The 23,842-nt window shown below is 42.4% G+C and overlaps 1 protein-coding gene across 2 annotated transcripts in view; it reads right to left on the bottom strand.

The window, feature by feature from the left end:
- LOC124622630 (esterase E4-like) overlaps positions 1–23,842 on the bottom strand; it is a 156,892-nt gene that overhangs the window by 4,125 nt on the left and 128,925 nt on the right. The window lies entirely within an intron of this gene.

Here is a 23,842-nt window from a genome sequence, read left to right as displayed (position 1 = left end):
CTAGGATTGATTCAAGGAACGCAGAAAGCTGTAAGATGAGTCATCTGCGGTGCTGCTGAAAGAACGTACTATACAAGTATGTAAACGAATCAAAGTTGCTGAAATACTTTTTCGGAAAATCGTTTTACTGGAAGCATAAAATTAAAACCCCAGATTTTTTGGATTCGGTTGTTTTTGGCTATGGAATTGTTCTTAAACGATTGCCGGGAAACATTGGTTAGAATATTAGATTATTTAAAATTGTAACTCTCATATCCCAGTCTGATGATGAGGTGGTTATCCTTTCGTTATTGGTCACATGAGTATCGCCCTCTATTCGAAAATTTTCAGTGAATTAAGACGGCGAATCGCGCCTGGTAATCTGAGGTAAGCACTAATTGTCCTGATTTTGCGAAATGCGTTCCTCAACCATCTGAGGAATTATTTTGAAATCTCGTGTATTCATACGCAAGAAATTTCTGAATTCTATTGAAGAATATAGTGCCCATGTCTTTATGATCTTCAAAACTCCTAAGTCTCTTTCTCACCATCGTGCCCATGTCTTTATGATCTTCAAAATTCCTAAATCTCTTTCTCACCAGTGGAGGTTTGTTTACCAGTCTCCTGCATAATTTGAAAGTGTCCAGTCAAATAATGTATTTCACTCCACCACGCAGAGGATCGTGTTCGCACCCATGTTTGACTCTCGGAAACCAGAAAGCTGAAAGCTGAGTCATCTGCTGTGCTGCTGTAAAACTTCCTTATATAAATGAAATAAAGCTGCATCCCATGCTACGTTTACTCGTTGCATGAATAAGTGAAAAACACAGGTGTTGGAGTCACATACTTTTTCTTTATGCACTTGCTCTGAAACGTTAGCAATCAATTGGATGTCAAATAACTTATGGTGACGTCGTCGACCGCCGCCGATATTTCGACAGGAGCACGCCCTTCCATTCTCAAGGCACAACTGCAAGGAGGAAGCAATGTGCAAGGGAATTTAATACCTCAGTTCACAGAGGAGAAAAACAAGGAAGATACCACACACAGAACAAGTAACCGCAAAGTCGACGCCCAACCAAAGATAACCAACATCAGAAATATCGATAGTGACTATTAATCAACAGGTGAGGTAGCACTAATTTTTTTCCCTCTGCTTTTTGATGAGAGACAGAGCCGGATTCCAAACAGCATTTAAACAAAATCCATCATCTCTGCTTATAAGGTTGCTTGATAGTTTGATTTCAACAGCTTCCGTACTAATACTATCCCAATAGCTGGACGTGCGAGCCAGAATCTCCATGCTGTTGTATTCCATAGGATGACCGGTGTCAAGGCAATGTTCAGCAATAGCGGATTTGCTCGGCTGTTGTAATCGTGGGTGACGCTTATGTTCAATACACTGGTCTTCCACAGTCCTGATTGTCTGACCAATATATGCATGCCACAACTGCCAGCAATACGATAGACACCAGCCTTATGCAAACCAAGGTCATCTTTTACGGACGCCAACAGGGCCTTAATCTTAGAGGGTGGTCCAAAAACACATTTCACATCATATTTCCGCAAAATACAGCCAATCCTGTTGAAAATGCTTCCTGCGTAAGGCAAAAAGGCCGTAGACTTAGGTGCCACTTCGTTGCTATCGCCACTCACCCGTTGCACAGAAGGCTGATAGGGCAACGCACGTTTGATCTGCCTCTCGCTATAACCATTCTGATGAAAGGTGACTTCGAGATGTAACAGCTCAGCTGCCAAACTTTCAGGGTCTGAGATAACGTGGGCCCTGTGAACCAAGGTACGAAGCACTCCTTCACGCTGAGAGGATAGTGACAACTATCAGCTCGCGGATACAAGTCAGTGTGAGTAGGCTTCCTATAAACAGAATGTCCCAACATGCCATCAGTCTTCCTTCTGACCAACACACAAAGGTAGGGAAGGCATCCATTCTTTTCCACCTCAATAGTGAACTGAATATTCGGGTGGATTGAATTCAAGTGTTTCAAAAACCGGTTTAAATTCTCACTACCATGAGACCAAACAACAAAAATATCGTCTAAATATCTGAAAAAAAAACGCAGGTTTCAAGGTCGCTGACTCCAATGCAGTTCCTCAAAGTTCTCCATAAACAAATTGGCCACAATAGGTGACAACGGGCTTCCAATTGCAACTCCATCAGTCTGTTCGTAGTACTGACCATTGAATAAAAAGTAAGTGGAAGTCAGCACATGTCGAAACAAATTTGTTAACCTCATTTAGCTGCAACGAATCAGAGAGCGGAACGCTAGTGAAAAGAGGAACCACATCAAAAAACAGAGGGACAGAATTAGTGCTATCTCACCTGTTGGTTAATAATCACTATCGATATTTCTGATGTTGGTTATCTTTGGTTTGGTGTCGACTCTGCAGTTGCTTGTTCTGTGTGTGGTATCTTCCTTGTTTTTCTCGTCTGTGAACCGAGGTATTAAATTCCCTTGCACATTGCTTCCTCCTTGCAGTTGTGCCTTGAGAATGGCTGGGTGTGCTCCTGTCGAAATATCGGCGGTGGTCGACGATGTCACCCGGCAGCAAACCCGTAAGTTATTTGAACATTCAATTCGCCGGAAAAAGTTGAGGTCTCAAATTGGGTGTCACTTAGGGGACTTATATGTCCCCTAGCCAGTTTATCCAACTGGGAAAGGATGGCTATAGTGTAATGTGTAAACCAAGTGACGTTTCGATTCTGGCGAATCTACACATCATTGCATACACAGAATGTTGGAACAAGTATCGAATACTTTAAGACGTGATTATACTTATCGAAACAAGAAAAATAAGTCCAGTAAACATGGGCTCTGAAACGCATACTTTCCTGGATAAACACATGCTTATAGGAAGGGCTGCTCGACGCTTGGTTGCGTATATTAGCACAGTCGTTGCATTGTCGCTCCGTGAAATGTGTCGGCAGGGTATTATGATGTTTTACTCACAATACTCCACCTATCAATAGGTGGTCTGCTGTCATTTGTGATGTTCGAGTCGTGTTGTAGGCTACGTTAGTTACTTACTGTACAGTACTGTCAACCCTGGGTACATACCACGCACGGTGTTTTACCTTGTTCCAAACGCCCTGTTTGTACATACCACTTGTTAGCACGGGAAGCCTACTACTCGACAAGTGAAATGGCGGATATGATATTCTGCTATGGTTTAGCAAATGGACGTAGCCTGCGAGCCCGAGCCCTCTACGCTGCAGAGTGCCCTCTGATAAGCTGTTCGGTACACTTTTTCGGCGTCTGAGGGACACAAGTACCCTTACACCTCGGAAGACTGGCAGCAGAAAGCCCCACACAGTCCGCACGCCTGACATGAAGGAGCGTGTGCTACGTTCGGTGGGAGAAGCCTCTGGGACCAGTGTGCGACGATTGGAAGCAGCAGAAGGCGTGTCTCACTCTCTTATCTGGGGGGTACTTCATGAACACTTGCTGTACGCATACCATCTACAGCGCTTTCAAGCCCTAAGGCCACAGGATCATCATGGCAGACAGAGGTTCTGCCAATGGATGTTGCAGAACTGTGCCTCAGATCCACTGTTCACATCCAAGATTTTATTTACCAATGAGGCAGGATTCACAAGAGATGGTGTTGTGAATTTCTGTAACCAGCATGTATGAGCAGATATAAATCCCCAAGCAGTTCAGGAAAGAGGACAGCAACACCAATTATCAATCAATGTATGAGCAGGTGTATTTGCTGATAGAGTAACAGAGCCACATATGCTACCGCAAAGGTTAACTAGGGCTCATTATCTGGACTTTCTCATTGATGTATTGCCTACCTTGCTGGAGGCTGTACCATCGCAGCAACGAATACAAATGTGGTTCGTGCATGATGGCGACCAGCTCACTTTTGTCGCAATGTGCGTGAACGTCTGATGCAGACATTTCCAGACCGCTGGATTGGTTGGAGGGCCCCACATCTTGGCCTGCTCATTCCCCAGACCTCAATCCCCTATACTTTTGGCTATGGGGACACTTGAAGGAATTGGTCTACGCCATGAGAATCAACGATATGCAGGCACTACAAGGTCACATCTTCAATGTGTGCCAGCAGGTACATCAACAACTGGGTATACTTCGAAGGGTGTGTCGTTCCATATGCTGGAGGGCAGAAAGGTGTATTGTCATCAATGGACGCCAGGTTGAACACCTTCTGTAAACACGTGGGTATCACAGAAAGTATGCATTTCTGAGCCCATGTTTTTTGGATTTAGAAAATGTGCGTTTCTGGGCCCTTATTTATTAAACTTATTTTTCTTGTTTGGATGAATATTACCACCTCTCAAAAAATTTGACACTCTTTATAACATCCTGTATATATAGCACATAAAAAGCTTTGGCTCTCAGTGTATGTTGTAGTGAAAGTAGTGGGGCAAAGAAAATCCTGGCTCACTTTAGATATGAAATTGGTGTACTTATTAATTAATTGATCAGTTAAAATGCCCCTCCCCTTCCCCTTAACCTATGTTCTGCTAAGTGGTTTATGTCTCTGTGGGATTAATTTATGGCCCCCTGGGTGTCAGCCATCCCTCTGAGAAACCTCTACTGCCCTCCTTCCTTCACCACCTCTCTGGGAAAAGTACACTTTCTGTCATTCCTCCCCAATGCAGTTCAGAGCCAATTTTCTCCATCCTGGGAAATTCCCACAACACTCCTCTCCCTTTCCTCATTTGCCCCTCCCCTTCCCTTCACCCTCTTCTCCACCATCTGGAAATTGGCGGGGAAAATACTCAGTCTATGCTGAGCAGTTGGAGAGGAAGGATCTCACGACACAAAAATTCAAATCAATGTCAATTACATTGCAGAGGACATAATAATATAATGTTTATGTACACAATTCACTGTGCATGTTCTTTATTAAATCAGTTTGTGGAAGACAGTGCTTCTCACATCGTCTCCCACTCTTGTGAACTGGTGGGAAAAGGACTCAGTCTGTGCTGAGCTGCCAGACTGGGGGGGGGGGGGGGAATACAAAATGGGCGGTTAATTCGAGCAATATATTGTTTAGTTATTTAGATTAATTAATAATGAATTAATATCTAAATTAATCAATTAATTAATATTTAAATTCATTAATTAAATTGGTGGGAAATGTTGGGATGTGGTTCTCTTTATTTGGGCAGGAATAATAGCCCACTCTCTTGACATCGCAAATGTGACATTAAAAATGATGGAAAATAGTCTATTTACACTACACTATCAAATTAATTGTTTAACAGTTTACAGCAGACAACGTAGATAAAAAAGCTCTGGAAGGTGTAAATCAAATAGATCGCTTAAACCACTCACCATACCTTACAATGCTTCTTCTTCGTAATAAAACATATTTTCAGCGATTGGAGATCAAACACATACATTTTGCAAATCAGGTAATTAAATATATCTTTGGTCTCGTATGCACCGATATTTCATAACACAAGTACCATCCTGCAGTGCAGCCTGCGATCCACGCAAGACAGTCGAATGTGAAGGCACCCCAATGCATACTGAGCTACACACTGATCAGCCAGAACATTACGACCACCAACATGCTATTGATATTAATCCATTTAGGTGATAGCAGCGTCACCAGGTGGAGAAAGACTGCTAGTCAGACACGTGCTTGGTACACGTAGTGTCAGTGGGTGTGCTCTCCTTGTGTAGAATGGGGAAGATGTGCGATCTATCTGAATTTGATCGAGGGCAGATTGTGATGGCTCAGAGGCTTGGAATGAACATTTCGGAAACTGTGCGACTTATTGGGTGTTCGGGGAGTGGTGTTTTGAGTGTCTTCATCATATGGTGAAACCACAACCAGATGGTGGGGGTGGGGAGGGAAGGGGTTGGGTAGCCACCCATCATTACAGATGTCGGACATTGCAGATTGGACAGACTGATAAACAGCACAGGCGGCGAACTGTGGTGGAACTAACATCAGACGTTAATGCTGGGCAGAGTACAAGTGTACCTGAACACACATTGCACCGAACACTCCCGGCCACGTTAACACGACTTCAGCAGCTATGACTGAAATGGGGACAGGGCCCCTGGCATTGCATGTTGGTGCACTGGCACAGTTTTACATGGTCTGATGAATCCTGATACCTTCTTCATCATGCCAATGAGAGGGCGCCAGTCAGTTGTCTTCCATTCCCCTTCTCCACTTCCGCTCCCCACCCCTCCCCCACCAGTGAATTGGCTTGAGAAAGACCCAGACTATTCTGAGCTGGTGCATACTGCTAACATGCTGTGTGCCTGTCGCAGGATGTCTCCACACGTTCGAACTCTCTTAAAGCAGACAAATCCCTCGTCGCCAACGAAATCTGGTAAGTCATCAAACAGTTACACAGAAGAGTTGTAAATATGAGATTAACGCTAGATATCACCTTAATTTAGTTGTTTTTATTACTATGTCCATCTCTTCCTGCGTAGGTGGGAGGTAGAAATTCTATTAAAAGGTCTCACATCAACCAAAAACAGCCTGATTACCACTCCAACTCGCGAATCATATCCGGGGCAATCTCATTCTCACTTTCAACTGCCTAGCGCCACGTAATGAATATCAAATTGACTGACTAATTAATTAAATTGATCATGAGAGTCCCTTTGCATGGTGAGTAATTTTTTTCTTCCTGCAATCGGATTGCACTCGACGGGTACCTCAAATGGGAATACCTATCGGGAAGGCGATGTTCTTTTCGACGATTACTTTTGAGAACCGACATTTGAAGATGACTGCAGAAGGATTCTAATGTCAACATACGTACGTTTCGCGTAAGGGCAGCGAAGGTAAGATACGAGAAATTAGCGCTAGTACAGAGGCATAGAGAAAGTCTTTTCCTCCATCACGCCATTTGCGAGGGGAATAGGAAAGCAAATGATTGTTAGTGCTACAGAGTACCCTCTGCCACACACCGTACGATGCATATAGACGTAAATGTAAATTTATTCTACCAGTCCGTCCATTTATAGACACATAAAACTCATGGAAGAACGTTCTGTCTTCAGAATGAGATTTTCACTCTGCAGCGGAGTGTGCGCTGATATGAAACTTCCTGGCAGATTAAAACTGTGTGCCCGACCGAGACTCGAACTCCCGAGTTCAGAATGAGATTTTCACTCTGCAGCGGAGTGTGCGCTGATATGAAACTTCCTGGCAGATTAAAACTGTGTGCCCGACCGAGACTCGAACTCCCGAGTTCGAGTCTCGGTCGGGCACACAGTTTTAATCTGCCAGGAAGTTTCACGTTCTGTGTTATTTACCGAGAAAATGAAAGACAGAACTTTTGCTGCAGATTTTCTCTCAGTAAACAACATCGTATTAGCCTCTAATTTTCCTATTGCAATCATTTCGTGCGACGTATGTGGGATGCTATAATGTTTGCCCACAACACTTAGAAGAAGGGGTATGTAGCTCATGTGTCAACTCACAGTCTCGCTTACCCGTCTTATTCTTACGCATATTCCAGTCGCTGATATATAACATTTGTGTCCACTTAATTTCTGCAAGTAAGAGTTGTACCTCGGTAAGTTACAGACAGACTCCTGCTAATTCTCACGAAATCCCATCACGCTCCAACAGCACTGTTTCATTAGTTAAGGGCTGTATAGTCCCCCACCCATCACCGACAAGGTAGGGAGCTGTCGCAACGAGAAAAAACAGCACATCACAAATTTTTCCCGTAGCCGTATCACCGTGGCTACTCTGCACTTAATATTTATCTCCTTCCTAAGCTATTTACATTGTCGTATTACCTTGTTTCCATGAACATTTTTATACTTCCTCGATCAGTCGAAGTATAGCCACTAATTTTCTAATTGCAGTCACTACACGACACGTATGTGGGAGATAGTAATATGTTTGCTCACAACGATTAGAAGAAGCGGTAAAGAGATCACCTCTCAGCTTCCCTTTTGCCAGAATATCGCTTACCATCCATATTCACACGAATATTCCGGTCTTCGAGATGTACCGATATTTACCCCAGCGAAATCACAGATCCGTGCTAATTCTCATGAAGTAACATCTCGTTGCTACAGCAGTTTTTCGTTACTTACAAGGCTGTATAGCCCTTTACCCGTCACTGGCCATGTACAGAGATATCACAATGAGGAAAAATAGTACACTAACGCTAAGAGAAAAATTCACCACCATGCGGATGCTCGCAACCATATATTTCTTACTACTGGTACTGCTTCCAGAGATTTGTAGAAAATAGTCGTAGTAGAACAGTAGCATGCCTCTTCGGCTATTTTAGACGCAATAACTGGATTTATCTACATTCAGCATCAACGCACACATATCCTAAATCCTCTGGAAAACGCTATCATACATCGGTGTCGCAACCGTGCTGTAGACAGGAGCCAACATCTAAATACGTATTCTGCAAACCACTGCACGGTGTGGAGTATGTCGTAACAATATTATCGATTTCTTCGTTCTTTGTCCAGTCACATACATAGTGATCAATTAAAATAGCGTATCTGTAGCTTCTGCATATATCCTAAAATATCCTGTATGACCTTTACGCCAGATATACGTTTTTTAATGACCAATAAAGCCTTACTGCTTCACCTTTATTCTACGATGACTGAACAAAGAAAATCTGATACATCTGCAATTCATAGATATCGAATGATTGCTTATAAATATGTCCCTGTACGTATTCTATTCTCTTTTATCGCATTTCTGTGATTACTGTGCTAGAATTACGACGGAGTAACGGTGTCAGATTCTCCATTGACGCATAATATTTCATGAGAAATAAATCACTTTTTCTTCAAGGTGAGACTACCTCCTGTAATAACAGTTTCTCAGATCTTCTATCACACTATCCATTGAAGCATTTACATTTGTTGGAACAGCCTCACAACTTTACTTATAACGCGGAGCTACTGCACAAGTAGGAGGATATTCAGAACTTAATCACAGCATTGCTCATTTTTTACTCCTACGCGCTGTTCGATAGTGGACTGACCATGATACTTTATTCCATGCACATACTTAGTGTAGTCATTTATTTAGAAGCAAACCCAGTACTTAGACGCTTATTCAACTATCATACTTCGAGAGACAACAAACAAGTACAGGCCGGACCAAATCAATGTCAATGTTTCTTCCTGCAACAGCAGTCACCTTACTACCTCTCACACTTTGATCGGAATTGTAGTGCCACAGTCTCCAGGAGATATACACCGGGGTTTGCAGTCAATCGCCTTTTACACCGTCATTTCTTAATGGGTGGATCACACTCCCCTGAAAAATCTAAGCAAATGAATTTTATCCTGAAGTATTCTTCTACTTTAGCGCACCACCTTGTCACGTCCTAGCGTTTTGATTGCTTTCCTTAAAATTCGAGCAAATGAGGCGGAACGTTCAGGTCAACAACCAGCTCCACCACCGTTCTTTCTGCCTGGTTGCAGACAACTCCATCACCTACGAACATCTCACATATAAAACAAATACTCTGCAAGCGGCTGTACAGTGCATGTTGGAGAGTACCTACATCATGCCATTATTATCGATTACCCCTATACTCCAACCACACACGATGATCAAGTACAAAATTGCCTATACACTTCCGTATATACCTTAATCTATCCGTATGTTTCCCGGAGAAATACGTCGTTTTTCCCAGAGATTTTTTATCCATCACATAGACGAATGTAGTATGTTAACCTATACGATTCTAGCAACACCTACATGATGCTTTTTCTTCGCAGATCAGTCGCGTAACACGAACATATGTAGACTCACAGGATTGGTGGAGGGCGACTATGTAGTGTCGAGCTGTCGAGTTAACGTTACTATTCACCAGTACGTATCATTTCACCACAAATGGGTTTACGCGTGTTAACGTCGGGATAGCAGCTGACAATGGGCTCAAAGTTATCCTGATAATTTAGAATGTGCAGTGGGGTACGAAGGTGGGGCTCTTTCAAATAGAGTGGAAGAAGCTGTGCGCGATACACACGTATATATCGAGGGACAGTTGACGGCTAAGTACGACACATTCTGTCTCGGCGTTATAGATGTCCTCCTGAAGCAGTAAAGTGCTGTGAACACACATGGTTCGCAGGAAGCGGTATGTGCTGTGGTGGAGAGAGAGTAGATCTATGGTGTTGTTTTGCGGAAGATAGTGAGGGAATTGAGATGAAGATGTGCTGTTCGTGATTTCGGTCGCTCAATCATTCTAAGATCAACGAAAGTTCGTTGCAAGGTCGTATACCTATTTCAGCAGGTTTTGCATACAACAGATGTAGAATTCAAAGCATACTAAAGAGAGTCCTTTGCCAAATACTGTCTCATTGCTTCTAAACGCCAGTCAGCTCTATTTAAGTATAGTGATGATGTGTGTGTGGCACACCCTACCACCATTAACAAATGTTCCTTTAAAACTAGAGTCTTCCATGCTATATACTTGTATATAGAGCCGATCCTGATTTGGAAATGTAATCTGCTTAAGATGAAAACAAAGCAAATCCAGCGAAGCTATGGAATCAGCTGTCTGTGACATAGTTACCAAACGTCTGTCAGGGCTATTTAAGTAAGGTGATACTGTGTGTGGTAGTTCCACCCACCGTTAGCAAATGTGACGTGAAAACTACGCTCTCATGTTTTCTAAATGTAATTTGCTGATGATGAAAGATATACCCAGTAATCCAGCGGTACAATGGAATGAGATGTGCGTAATCTGATCTCCAGTCATCTGATCGGGCTATTTGAACACAGTGATGCTTGTAATCTGTACAGAATGGAGGTACTCCAACCTCATGCGTCAGCATCATTATGCCTTTCAAGGTGTGGTGTGTTGTGGGAGATCAGATTAGCTTCCACGAAATACGGAACATATGATCCGAGGCTGGCATCTTTAAGCTATTGAACAATGTGCTGACAGACTAAGTGAAGCTATATTCTTTTATAGAGGTGATGGAGATGAAGCCGTGTGTTTCCATTGTGGTGGAGGGTTGAAATATTAGGATCAAACGAATAACCCCCGGGCTGAACAGGCTGCATGTTTTTTCCAAATGCCTGTTTATACTCCTTGCGAGGGGTAAGGGTTTGTTGATAATATCTGTCAGAAAAGAGATGTAAAATTACTGCAAAGGTTGCAACTAATACTAACAGTCTTCTGCAAGCGGTATCAGAACACCACGTCACTGTGAGAGCTTCTGAAAATGCTCACCTGTGTAAATTCTGCTTCCAGGAAGAAGCGGGAGCGCTGTTGTTTCCCTGCAGAGATATTGGTGCCTACGTTAAATGTAAACCTACCCTTTCCTCATGTTCTGTATGTCAGAAACCTGTTCTAGTTACCGTAGCAGCATTTTTGACGAAGGTAAGGATACAAGAGATACTACTATTTTATAATGTATTTTATATACTTTGTTAATACACATTGCGAAGAACAAAGTATTATCGTTAAAACGCTTCCTTTTCTTGTCTTCTCTCAATATGATAGCTGTGATGACGCAGTGATCTTAACATCTCCTGATCTGTTTTGAAGAATCGTGATTTTTTAGTGTCAAAGCATGGAACGGACATACAATACCATCGTTCGGCCAACGTAAGCTGTTAAAAAACATCATATCTCCTCACAGAAAAGTACTATTGTTAAGACCTCTGCTACAGGGTTCCATATGATCCGGTAACAAGTGCTTTGCGACATGTACACGTCAATAAATTAGTAGCGACTAGATTCTGCATTGGGGAGTATTACAGGCTGAAAAAGAGAATCCTAGTGCTACTTACGATTGTGACTCATATCAATTTAGTATAAATCATTACACAGTACATATAATCGGAACTGGTGGTTGAAAGTGACTGGTTTCATAATGTAGGCAGATGAAGGCATGATGTCATATATCAGGGCCTTAATAGGCATGCATTCTAGAGACACTGTACCATATTCCATAGTCAGGAGCGTGGTGTATATTAGGAAGTTGGTATGGATGCAACGGAAATATAAAGTTTCGATCTAAAGCAGAGATGTATGGCGTTGAAATGGCTCATCAGCCTGCGCTATTGCAATGGCTTTCTATAGATGGTTACTAGCTTATGGATTCGGATAATCAGAATGGATACGTGCGACTACAGAACGTTCGGAAGAAACGTTTACATCTTCCTTCTCTAAAAGAATCCTGGTTTCTAAACTCTCATTTATAACTATGTAAATCTAATGTTTGAGTCTGAGCCCCTCAACCGCTATTGATACGGAAGTAACTTTCAAAAATCAGTATGGGATGTACATGGTGCGGAAGACTGTAGTTTTAATGGAACATTTGTTAATCATGGAAGGGAGTACCCTACACACATTACTATAATCAAATATCCCCGAAAGACGTTTGGAGAATAGGTTACACGCATCTCATTCCATTGTGCAGTTGGGTTACTGGGTATTTGTTTCCTCACAAGCAAATTGCATTTAGGAGACATGAAGAGCGTAGTTTTAATGGGACATTTGTTAATGGTGAGTATGAGTAACACACACAGCATCAATTTAATTAAATAGTGCTGGCAGACGTTTGGTAACTATGTTACAGGCAGCTGATACCACTGCTACGCTGGATTTGCTGTGTTTTCATCGTAAGCAGATTACATTCCCAAATCAGGATGAACTCTATATATAAGTATATACCATGGAAGACTCTAGTTTTAAAGGAACATTTATTAATGGTGGGAGGGTGTGCCATGGGAGGGTGTACCACATACACAGCATCACTGTACTTAAATAGCGCTGATTGGCGTTTGAAAATTACGAGACGGAATTTCGCAAAAAAAATTCGCAAAAACAGCTCTCTTTTGCATTCTTTGAATTCTACTTTTATTGCATGCAAACCCTGCTGGGATAGGTATACGACCTTGCAATGAATATTTGTTGAGCTTACAATGATTGAGTGACCGAAATCACGAACAGCACATCTCTATCTCAATGTCCTCACTAGCTTAAACAAAACAACACCATAGATCTACTCTCTCTCCAACACAGCACATACCACTTCCTGCGTTCACAGCACTTTACTGCTTCAGAAGGACGTCCATAACGCCGAGACAGAATGTGTCGTACTTAGCCGTCAACTGTCCTTCGATATCTACCGTGTATCGCGCACAGCTTCTTCCACTCTATTTGAGAGAGCCCCACCTTCGGACCTCATTCTACGTTCTAAATTATCAGGATAACTTTGAGCCCATTGTCAGCTGCTATCCCGACATTAACACCCGTAAACCCATTTGTGGTTAAGTGATACGTACTGGTGAATAGTAACGTTAATTCGACTTCTCGACACTACATAGTCGCCCTCTACCAATCCTGTGAGCCTATGTATGTTCGTGTTATGTCAGTGATCTGCGAGGAAAAAGCATCATGTAGATGCTGCTAGAATCGTATAGGTTCTACATCTACATCTACATCCATACTCCGCAAGCCACCTGACAGTGTGTGGCGGAGGGTAGGTACCCTGAGTACCTCTATCGGTTCTCCCTTCTATTCTAGTCTCGTATTGTTCGTGGAAAGAAGGATTGTCGGTATGCTTCTGTGTGGGCTCTAATCTCTCCGATTTTATCCTCATGGTCTCTTCGCGAGACGTACGTAGGAGGGAGCAATATACTGCTTGACTCTTCGGTGAAGGTATGGTCTCGAAACTTTAACAGAAGCCCGTACCGAGCTACTGAGCGTCTCTCCTGCAGAGTCTTCCACTGGAGTTTATCTATCATCTCCGTAACGCTTTCGCGATTACTAAATGATCCTGTAACGAAGTGCGCTGCTCTCCGTTGGATCTTCTCTATCTCTTCTATCAACCCTATCTGGTACGAATCCCACACTGCTGAGCGGTATTCAAGCAGCGGGCCAACAAGCGTACTGTAACCTACTTCCTTTGTTTTCGGATTGCATTTCCTTAGGATTCTTCCACTGAATCTCAGTCTGGCATCTGCTTTCCCGACAATCAACTTTATATGATCATTCCATTTTAAGTCACTCCTAATGCGTACTCCCAGATAATTTATGGAATCAACAGCTTCCAGTTGCTGACCTGCTATTTTGTAGCTAAATGATAAGGGATCTATCTTTCTATGTATTCGCAGCACATTACACTTGTCTACATTGAGATTGAATTGCCATTCCCTGCACCATGCGTCAATTCGCTGCAGATCCTCCTGCATTTCAGTACAATTTTCCGTTGTTACAATCTCTCGATACACCACAGCATCATCTGCAAAAACCCCCAGTGAACCTCCGATGTCATCCACAAGATCATTTATGTATATTGTGAATAGCAACGGTCCTATGACACTCCCCTGCGGCACACCTGAAATCACTCTTACTTCGGAATACTTCTCTCCATTGAGAATGACATGCTGAGTTCTGTTATCTAGGAACTCTTCAATCCAATCACACAATTGGTCTGATAGTCCATATGCTCTTACTTTGATCATTAAACGACTGTGGGGAACTGTATCGAACGCCTTGCGGAAGTCAAGAAACACGGCATCTACCTGTGAACCCGTGTCTATGACCCTCTGAGTCTCGTGGACGAATAGCGCGAGCTGGGTTTCACACGACCGTCTTTTTCGAAACACATGCTGATTCCTACAGAGTAGATTTCTAGTCTCCAGAAAAGTCATTATACTCGAACATAATACATGTTCCAACATACTACATTCGAGTATGTGATGGATAAAAAATCTCTGGGGAAAACGACGTGTTTCTCCAGGAAACATAGGGGTAGATTAAGGTATGTACGGAAGTATATAGCCAATTTTGTACTTGGTTAGCGTGTGTGGTTAGGATAGAGGAATAATCGATAATGATGGCGCGATGTATCCTCCAACATGCACCGTACAGCCGCTTGTAGTGTATTTGCTTTAGATGTGGGATGTTCGTAGGTGGTGGAGTTGTCTGCAAGGAGGCGGGAAGACCTGTGATGGAGCTGGTTGTTGACCTGAACGTAACTAAATCTACAGCCCATTAATAGCACTAGAAATCCCATATACTGTCGTTGGAATAGTTAACTGCCGTAAAATGCTTAGCAGTGAGCGTCTGGAACGAGCTGAAGTAGAATGCATGTCTCGGTTCCGATTAATTTGAAGGAATCTTATGGGATGCAATCCCAAATCTAGGAAGTGACAAGTCGGCGAACTAAAGCAGAAGAATACGTCAGACTCAAATTCATTTTCATAGATTTTTAACGGGCGTGTGATCCAATCACTAAGAAGTGACGGTGTAGAAGGCGAATGACTGCAAACCCCGTTGGTATATCTTCTAGAGACTGTGGCACTACGCTTCCGATCGTAGTGTAAGTAATAGTATGATGACTGCTGCTGCTGGAGGAAACATTGACATTGATTTGGTCCGGCTTGTGTTTGCTTGTTGTTTCTCGAAATATGATAGTTGTATAAGCGTCTACGTACTGAGTTTGCCTCTAAATAAATAACTGCACTACATATGTGCGTACTACCCATGTGGATATACTCTTCTCTACACGGAATAAAGTATCATGGTCGGTCCACTGTCAAACAGCGCGTGGATTAAGAAATGAGCAATGTTGTGATTAAGTTCCGAATATCCTCCTGCTTTTTCAGTAGAGTTATGAGTTGAGTTGTGAGGCTGTTGCATCAAATGTAAGTGCTTCAATGGGTAATGTGTTGGAAGCACTGTGATACTTTTAGATATGTATGATGGAGGTATGCTCCATCTGAAGAAAAGGTGATTTGGTTCAAAAATGGTTCAAATGGCTCTGAGCACTATGGGACTTAACGTCTGAGGTCATCAGTCACCTAGAACGTAGAACTAATTAAACCTAACTAACCTAAGGACATCACACACATCCATGCCCGAGGCAGGATTCGAACCTGCGACCGTAGCGGTCGCTCGACTCCAGACTGTAGCGCCACTCCAACCGGCGGAGATTTATTTCTCACGAAACATTATGGGTCAACGGAGACTCTGATACCATTGCGCTGCCGTATTTCTAGCGCAGTAATCTTAGAAATACAATGATGGAGATTAGGACACGTACAGGGACATATTTGTAACCATGTCCAGAGAGATTTCATGATTGCAGCCGATCGTCGTAAACTTCACTCCACAATATTTCGACTGGACAACTGCCAGTCATCATGAGGTGAGCTATCGGACACTGACAAAAACGTTCTCCGCTCCGCCTTATATAGCGTTGCCGCGCATGCGTCAGAGACACGATGACAGAAAGATCACACAGCCCGGGGGAAGCGCGCTCGCTGGTGGAACTGCACAGATCAGCTGTCTTCGGCGATCCCGCTCGCAGCGGTCATCGGAGCATTCTGGCGTCTTCTTCTGTAGCAAATCTCGGGGGTTGACGGGATTCCACGCATTATCCAAATGGTATCCGCTGTTAGGCTTCGTTAGATTTTCCGCGATGTCTGTTTCAACGGATTCTTTTACAATGGCCTTCCAAAAAGATGTTGCTGTGGCCAAAATTAATGTTTTGTCATACTACTTTGAATGTCTGTTGGAGATACAATGTTTCGCAGACGCAGACTTGCTGGCAAGTGCAACGTTTTTGTTCTGTGCAACATTCTTCTACTGTGCGTATTGTTTGCCCCATATAGACCATACCGAACTGTCAAGGTACTTTGTAAATTCTCACCTTCCGTAATAACAAATTATCCTTCACTGATCCCAGCACGTCTGAAATCTTAGATGGCGAGCGGAAAATCACTTTCGCCGGAAAATTGCTGAGGATTCTTGCTATTTTTGAAGTAAATATTTCCAACGAAGGGAACAAAAGCTAGGGGCTTTGCTGGCGCGTTCTCCTCTTTATCCGCTTCTCAGTTCTTGGTTTTAGCTGAGAATGCCCTATTAATTAGCATGATCGAGTATCCATTGTCTCTGAACACTGTCCTTAAAGGTGCAAGCTCTTTAGGCAGACTATCTACATCCGATACTGCATGGGACCTCTGTACAAGGATTTTAAGCACTATCATGGTTTGGGATGGGTGATGGCAACTTGAAGAGTGCAAGTAAAAATCAGTGTGAGTGGGCTTACGATAAACGGAATGTCCCAAAATATCCAGGAATGGTAACAATCATCTTTCTCTAATTCCATAATAAATCGGATGTTCTCATGAATGGAGTTAAGATGATGTAAAAAATCCGTTAACTTATCTTCTCCGTGGGACCACACGATGAAAGTATCATCCACGTACCTCCAAAAAACGGTTTAAAACCGCTGATTCAAGTGCACTTTCCTCAAAATATTTCGTAAAAAGTTAGCCACCAGGGAAGACAAGGGGCTGCCCATGGCGATGCCGTCAATCTTTTCAAAATATTTTTGTTTGAACAAAATATAGGTCGATGGAAGAGCGTGCCGAAACAAAGCAGTGATGTCCGACTGAAACTATTTACCACTTATTGCCAAGAAACCACCAAGAGATACCTTGGTAAAAAGAGATACTATATCAAAAGGCACTGAAAGATCCGAGCTACTTTAGGGTAGTCCCCAGTCTGTTGATGAAATTGACTGAGTTCCGTGTGGACATTTGCAAACTAATGGTCTGAGCAAGAAAGCAAGATGTTTGACTAAATCATGCGTGGGGGTGTCAATATTGCTTGCTATAGGTCGTAAAGGATGGCCTTCTTTGTGCACTTTCGGAAGTCCATACAGTCTTGGTGGTACATTGCCATGAGGTCTAAGCCGCTTGATGATCTCTGGAGATAACGAGGAAGAGTTAAGGAGTGTTCACTCTTCCGTTGCATACGTGTTTTTTTCCTTTTTTTTTAAGATCTTGTTCAATCTTCCTGTACACAGTATCACGAAGCAGGCCAAAGACAAACTACGAGGCAACAAAACAGTTGAGCTACCTTAATTCGCCTTCAGTATCACTATGTCGGGATCCTCTCGGAGGTTTCGTAGTGTACCCCTTTCTTCAGACGTTATATTACTGCGTTGGGGAGGAGCTTTCAACAGAGCACGGGGAGTTTCCCTTCTTATTTCTTCGGCAGGATCCATAGGAAGCCGTCATACAGTTTCCACAACACCACGCTCAAAATTATCAAAGGTAGATTCAGAATTGTGTCCTTTACCCAATACAGAGTTCAACGTATCGTTCAAATTATTCTCCGTGAAGTTAACAACGGAACTTCGGGCAGTTTTTAAAAAAATTAAATTCACATATTTTTAACCAAGCATTCGATATTGATGAATTGCAGATGTATCAGATTTTCCTTGTGCAGCGCTCGCACATACGCAAAGGTTTAGAGGATTGGTGTGCTTTGGAGCTGAAAGTAGATAAATGTAACTGTTGTGTCTAAAATAGAAGAAGAGAGCTACTAGTCGTATATTACGTCATTGATTACAAATCATTAGAAACAGTACGAATCGTACGAAATATCTGGTGGCAAACATCCGGATGGTGGTGAATTTCTCCATGAACGTTAGTGTACTATTTCTTCTCGTTGTGATAGCTCCCTACATAGCCAGTGACGGGTGTAGGGCTAGAAAGCCTTTTAATTAACGAAAAACTGCTGTCGGAACGTGATGGGAATTCGAATTAGCAGGGGTCTGTGGTTCGGCTGGGGGTGTATATGGCTACATATCGAAGAATGGAAGATTCGTGTGAATATAGAGAGTAAGCGATATTCTGGCAAAAGCGACGCTGAGAGGTGATCTCTTTACCACTTCATCTAATCGTTGTGAGTGAACATATTACTCTCTGCCACATACGTCTCATGTTCGAAGACCGGAAGATTCGCGCTAATATGGAAACTCTTTACCGCTTCTTCTAACCGTTGTGAATAAACACATTACTCCCTCCCATTACGTCTCGTGAACTGACCGCAGTGAGGAAATTAGTGGCTATACCTCAATTGATCGAGTAAGTTTAAAAATGTTGACAGAAAGGAGATAATACGGTTACATAAAGGAACGAGTTAAATAGGTAGGGATAAAGAACTAGTGCAAAAAAATGATGCGCTATTTTCCTTGTTGTGACAGCTCCGTACCTAGTCAGTGATGGGTGGGCGAATATATAGCTTTCTAGCTAATGAAACAGTGCTGTCGGAGCGTGATGGGATTTCGAAAGAATTACCAGGAGTCTATTCCTTGGTGGAGCACAACGCTTTTAAAAATTAAGTGTACTCAGATGTTATATATCAGTGGCTGAAAGACTCGTGAGAGTATGGTGGGTAAGCGAGAATGTGAGTTGAGAGATGAGTTCTATACTACTTCTCCTAAGCGTTGTGGGGAAAACATGTTATAGCGTTTCACATATGTCTCGCGAAGTGACTTCAATGGAAAAGGTTGAGGCTAGCATGAAGATTTTTTTTATTGAGGAACAATCTGCAGCAAAAGTTCCATCTTTTGTTTCTCGGTAAATAAGAGACAACATTCTTCAGTGAGTTCTACGCATCTATAAATGGATGGACTTACATCTTAATAGGGAAACTAAATCTGCATCTTCATCTATATGTATACATCACAAGCTATCGTACCGTGCGTGGTATAGGATTCCCTGTACAACTATTTCCCTTTCGACACGCAAATAGAGCAATGGAAGAAAGACTATCTATATGCCTTCTTGTGAGCGCTTTTCTCTGGTATCTTATCTTCGCAGTCCTTGCGCGAAATGTATGTTGGCGGCAGCAGAGTCTTTCCGCAGTCAGCTTCAGGTGTCGGTTCACAATAGCGTTCCTCGAAAAGAACATCACCTTCCCTCCAGGGATTCCCATTTGAATTACCTGGCAAGTGTAAGCAGACTGCAGGAAGATAAAAAAAATTATTCACCATGCCAAGGGACTCTTGTGGTCAATTTAATTGATTAGTCAGTCAATTTGATACCAATGACGTGCCACCGGGCGGGTGGAAGCGAGCACGACAGTGCCACACGTATGATTTGCGAGTTGGGGCGGATATCAGGCGGTTTTTCGTTGCTGTGAGACGTTTTAATGAAATTTCAATCGCCCACCTATACAGGGAGAGGTGGCGAACATAATGCGAGGTGTGTTTTCTAAGTAAGCACCGTTTTGAAATTTAAAAAAAGACGTGCTAAGATATCTTAATAATTTTATTTTTACATGAAAACGTGTACCTTAATCTACGCACTGACGCCATTACAGTCTGATTCTTTCTTGTTTACGTTGTGTACTGAGTGTTTAATATACCTCCGATAATCGTGAGTCCCCCGACTGTGAAGTATGGCCTGTTATAAGATTTTTTAGTGATAAAGGCCTAAAAATATTCATCGTGAGATCTGTGCAGTTTACGGAGAAATATTGTGACTGATGGAATGCTAAGAAAGTGGATAAGAGTGTTCAAATGTGCATGATGAACAACGGAGTGGGCGTCCTTCAGTCGTTAATGAAAGTTTGGTGCAGGAAATGGACAACAAGGTGAGAGAAAACAGACGCTTTACGATTTCCTCCTTGACGGATGATATTCCTAATGTTTCTCTTAGTGTTTTGTATGGCATTGTGACCGAGCACTTGCATTACCGAAAATTGTGCGCACGTTGGGTACCGAAAATGTTGACGGATGTGCACAAAACCAAACGTTTAGACAGTGCATTGACTTTCCTTGAGCGGTACCACAAAGACGGTGACGGTTTCTTAAGCAAAATTGTTACGGTCGATGAAACATGGGTGGCCTACGTCACACCAGAATCAAAGCAATAGTCCATGGAAGTTGCGCAAGGGCATCGTTATGCTACAAGACAATGCCCGCCCGCATGAGGCGAATCAGACAAAAGATCTCATCACATCTTTTCGATGGGAAGCTCTAGATCATCCTCCGTACAACCCCGATCTTTCGCCCGGTGACTACTATCTGTTCCTGCACTTGAAGAAACACCTGGTCGGCGAGCGTCTTCAAAACGATGAAGTCAAAACAGTGGTGTTGCAATGGTTAACAAGTCAGGCGGCAGACTTATATGAGGAGGGTATTCAAAAACTGGTTCAATGTTATGACAAGGGCCTCAAAATTGACGGAAATTATGTAGAAACGTAGATTAACGTACAGGCTTTCATGTAAAAATAAAATTATTGAGATATCTTAGCATGCCTTTTTTAAATTTCAAAAAGGTACTTACTTAAAAGACACGCCTCGTAAAATCAGCTATATTACCGTAGCACTAAGCTGTAATTTATAACTACTCTGCGCAGCTGTTTGAGTACCTTGAGGGGCTTCGTAAGTGACGAGGAATTTAACAGCCTTAAGAGAATTCGAACCTGAGGTGATCTCCCGTGACAGAGATGGAGAAATTAGCACCATGCAGCAGCTCAGAGCCGACTGAGTCATTATCTCGTCAATTCACTGGCGAGGGAGGGCAGGGGAAGAGGAAGAGAGGAGGTGGGGGAGAACACTTGGTCGATGGGTTTGAGGTGCAAGTGTTATACAGGAAGTAACCACATGAGAGAGAGCGGACGTGATTTGGTGCGAATTTCTCAGGTATCGAACATCAAAGGGATGCCGCCATCTCCTGCTTTCCTTGACGGGAAGCAACCGCTTGAGATGTGCGCGTGTTCCGAGACCACAAACAAACATGTATTTCCCAGGTATCAAATTTCAATGGGAATGCCGCCATCTGATGCATTTTTCAGGGCCACGAGATCCAAGAAAGCCGACATCCGGTATCACGCTTCCCTCAGGGGGATTAAGTCACGGCCTTGCCGGGTAGGTGGTCACAAGGAAAACAGCTTGCGTCCGCTGTCGAGGCGCCCTCTGGGCAGTTATGTGTTCTGAATTACTACTCACTATGCACTGGGCTGTGTTAGCGATCGCGTGTGTCTTGTAGTTTATGGGCAGCGAGACGTCGGATATATTTAGTGCTACTATGTATCTGTGGCGCTAAGTTAATTACTTAATTTGTAAAATGTCTGTGAGTGAATCTTAAGCGTTGAAAATGCGTTTTTTTTATGAAGAAGAAGTTGGTGGTGAATGGTTTAAACGATATATTTTACTTATAACTTCCAGAGCTTTTTTACCTACGTTATCTCCTGTAAATTTTTAACCAGTTAGTTTGATAGGACTCTTTCCCGACATTTTCGATATCACATTTGTGAAGTCAAGAGAGTGGGCTATTTTTCCCGCCCAAATAAAGAGACCACAGCCTAACATTTCCCACCAATTTAGTTAATTAATTAAATTAATGTTTGCAGAAATAAACAATACGTTGTTTGAATTTACTGGCCATTTCGTGTCCTCCCAGTCTGTCAGCTCAGCACAGACAGTCTTTTTCTCACCAATTGACAAGTGAGGGAGGGAAGGGGATGAGCCATATCTCCTGCAAACACGTTACACAAAGAATACGCAAAGTGAATTTCATAAATGAACAATACATTACTAAGTACTCTGCAGTGTAAATGACACTGATTTGAATTTTGTGTTGAGAGATCCTTCCTCTCTAGCAGCTCGGCACAGATTGAGTCTTTTTCCTGCTAAAGGGAAAGGGAAAGAAGTGCTGAGGGGATTTCCCAGGAGGGAGAAAAGTTGCTCAGAACTGTAGTAGAAAGAGGTGACAAAAAGAGTACCTTTCGCAGAGGGAGGGTAGGAGAAGGGGGAGTGGTGAGGGATTTCTTAGAAGGATGGAGTATCCCCAGGGGGTCATCAATCATTCCCAGGGGGACATAAACCACTTAGCAGAGCAATAGGTTAAGTGGAGGAGGAGGGGTGGTTTAACTGGTAAATTTAATTAATCAGCATATCAGTTTAATACCAAAACGTCAAAATCCCTACAGAAGTTCCTGAGTTTACCTCACACATACAGACGAATGCAAGGAGATGACTTGAATTTACGTATACAGGGAAATGTTTGTGTATTTTACTGTACTCCCAATCGATTTTATCAACTATCTCAAGTCATCAAGTGGGTGTATCACTTCTCAACTTAGTGCAGCTTTCTTTCTGCTAGTTCAGTATAACATACTTGAGTGTTCTTGTAACGCACTTTTAGGTCTACTTGGAAACTTTCTCTCCTATGTTCTTCTAAACGTTTATGAAACTTTCTGCTCTAGAGACAAACAGTACACAGTGTTTCCAGAACAGTGGATATGGTCAATATATGTTCAATTAGCACATAATCATTCTTCGTTTACGCCGTCTGGATGTCTGAAAACTTCTTTTAGACTTACTGCGAATGGGTTTCGTGTTGTGGAATCTGTTTGCCTGACTTATCTTTAAATTCGGGAATTTGCATTCTAACTGACAGAGCAGTATTCTCCGATATACTAATATAGGTTGAATCAACGTCTTGTTCCATAAGTTTCAGTGATAGTGAGTCAAAATCTTTCTCAGTATCTCTGAAGCCGGAGTAGAATGGAAATTCATTGCTCTTTCCTATAACATCCCTATTCCAATGAAAGTTTGTTCCTTTGCTTGATTAAAATCCAACAATTTTTCTACACAATTCGTAATGATTATATTGACTACCTTGAAAATTCACAGAGGAGGTAGGTATGCTTTTCGCTTTTATGTGTAATCTATTTCGTTTCTAGTAAGCTAGGATAATTAAAAGTTGTCCCTTTTTTTGAAAACTGTCTTTTTCGCAGACATTGTATAAGATATTTTAGAATTTTCTGTGGTATAATTTTTTTTTAATCAATAATGCTGAACCCCACCGACTCCCAGAGCATTTTCTTCCTCCGTACTTCTAGTGGCTTCGTACACCACATCTTGTATTATTTTGGGAAACTCATTATATTCAATAATAAATATCTGTGATTCTATTTAATTTGTGAACTATAAGCACATTTAAAGAAAGAATGGAATGAACAAAGTTTTTTTTTTTCATGTTCTCACTGCTCTCAGTGGCTTCTCTCATAAGGTCTTCATTGTACCTTTTCACATCCTCGCGGAAATTTTTCGGAATAATTTTGTTT

This window comes from Schistocerca americana, chromosome 7, assembly GCF_021461395.2.
Source record: "Schistocerca americana isolate TAMUIC-IGC-003095 chromosome 7, iqSchAmer2.1, whole genome shotgun sequence".
NCBI lineage: Eukaryota > Metazoa > Arthropoda > Insecta > Orthoptera > Acrididae > Schistocerca > Schistocerca americana.
Note: the sequence above shows the minus strand (reverse complement) of the source record. Positions and strands in the feature narration are given on the sequence as shown.